We start from the raw sequence: 2,438 nt of genomic DNA, 5'->3' as shown, positions 1-2,438 counted from the left end.
AAAGTGTTACAATTATCTATTGACCTTCCAAGAGCAGCACAGAACTGGTCCTTTGATGCGAATGTTGAAACCATTGATTTTAATCTGTTTGCCAAAACCTTTGCTATAATTTTGTAATCTACATTTAACATAGTTAGAGGTCTCCAGTTATTAAGATCACACTTATCTCCATCCTTTGGGACAAGCTTAATAACTCCCATATTTGAGTTTTTCCACATTTCAAATTTAGGAAATGAATATCCCAGTACTTTCATAAATTCGTTTTTTATATAATACTCCACATACTTTTGTGAAATTCTACAGCTAATCCATCCATACCAGGCCATTTCCCATTTTGCATTCCAAACCTGTCTCTGTTATTTCAGACTTCAAGGTTAAATTCATGTCATCATCTACGACAGCGTTCATATTTTCAAGAAATTTATATTTCAATTCAGAGTCAACAGCTTCTTGTTTGTATATATTTGTATAAACCTCAAATAAATTCCTTTGTATAGACTTTCTTCCCGATACATATACACCCTTTTTTCACAAAGTTTGACGATACTTGTTTAAACATTTTTTTCCTATGAAATATGTAGATATTTTTTCACCATTCATTCTTTCATATATTCTAGCTCTTATCTTAACCCCTTCACATATATCATCTTCAATTAGATTTATTCTGTCTTTAAGTTCCTCTATTTTTTGAAAACTATTGCAGTTAGCAGAATGGATACAATAATTCCTCCTTAATTCTGTTTTCCTCATTAATAGTTTTTGAGACTTTGACGAAAAAGAGTCTAAGTTGACCTTTTGCATAATTACGCCAATCTAAAATAGAATGAAAGGCCCCAAAAATGAACAAAGTTTTCCATTGTTACAGAGTGTCTTAGAATATTATTATTTAATTTTCAATATTCCTTGCCGGTACTAATATCATTGGACATCTTAATGATGATCAGACCAGCTCAGGGGTATATTCTTCGATTCAGTTACATTATTTCTCAGATCTCGTACATACGTATACTCTGTCAAACGATTTATTAAGAGCCACACATCCCTAAGCTACAAATTATTTTTCAACTTTTGATGAGCTGCTGAACTAGTATGGTTATCATGATTACAGCAATCTCTCTTAATTGTTACACTGTTCCAATCTCCCCCTATGATCTCATGTCGCAACTTGTTTCTTAAGTATTACAGCATAACATTTAAGAACGGTTCCTCACTTTCCTTTTTCTTATTTGTCCCAGAAGGAGCATATACATTTATTAATTTAAAATCTTTTCCTTTATACTAGGTGCATTTTACACTGATTATTTGACCCTTTATATCCACCTCATGATTCAAGAGCCTTCACTCTTGACTTTTTATTGAAAAGGATAACAGCTGTGCCTCCCTTCAGCAAGAAAGTTGGAATCAGTATGATATCGCAATGGTTTTCAACATACCCAAGTTGCGATATTTCTTTGGCATTATGTTCTTGCACAAATGTTACATCCAAAATGATAAAAATACATAAAATCAATCAATTTTATTTGCTTATAATCCATATAGACCATTAACATTAATAGTTGCTAAATTTAGGTAAGTGACGGCTCTAAATATAAGAAGGAAACTCTTCATCATTCATATAATTTTAAACGTTTATTCACAGGCAATTGGTTAACCTCAGACGAATGCCGTTGCTTGGTTCGTCATTAATGGTAGCTTCCCACATTCCGTCGTCACTCATGTTTCCAAAATTTAAAACACTGTCTATTGCACGTTCTTCGTCATATTCTACATTACTTCCTTCTTTTGTTTCGTGTTCCCAAATCTAACTTTCCACTTCTTCGATTGGCTCCCCTTCATTTTGTACTTCACATAATTGGAAGTCCCTTCCCTTTACGATATCTGCCTCATCAGCTTGGATTTCTGCTTCAACTGTCGAAATAATGAATCCTTTCTCAGATGATACAAGGCTCTCCATAGACCCTTTAGCGGCTTCATCATCTTTGTCTTTCCTTAGGCGTTTCCACTTTGTTCATTTGTCCGTCTTCAGTCCTTGTCTCAGTGGACGTTCTCATGCTTTCATCACTTAATAAGTCTGAATTAACGTTTCCTACGTCTGGTTCCTCTCTCTCTCTCTCTCTCTCTCTCTCTCTCTCTCTCTCTCTCTTCGTTATCCTCTCGTCCCTTCTCTCTCTTCATTTCTGTGACTAGCTCTACCCTCATGCTTTACGTACCCTACATTATTGTTCAGGCTAGATGGCTTCTTATCATTCCTTTGTATTTCAGGAAAATCACCCTCACTAAAAATGTTATTGCTCTTAGTTAGATTTATATTGCAGTCCTTCACTAGATGACCTTCTTTGCCACATTTGTAACACGTTCTCCTCTGTCCACTGTAAAGAAAAGTTAAATTGTAGCTACCAATATAAATTGATGAAGGGATATTTTCTCAAACCCTCATC

Source organism: Macrobrachium nipponense, chromosome 31 (assembly GCF_015104395.2).
Source record: "Macrobrachium nipponense isolate FS-2020 chromosome 31, ASM1510439v2, whole genome shotgun sequence".
NCBI lineage: Eukaryota > Metazoa > Arthropoda > Malacostraca > Decapoda > Palaemonidae > Macrobrachium > Macrobrachium nipponense.
This window is presented reverse-complemented; position numbering follows the sequence as displayed.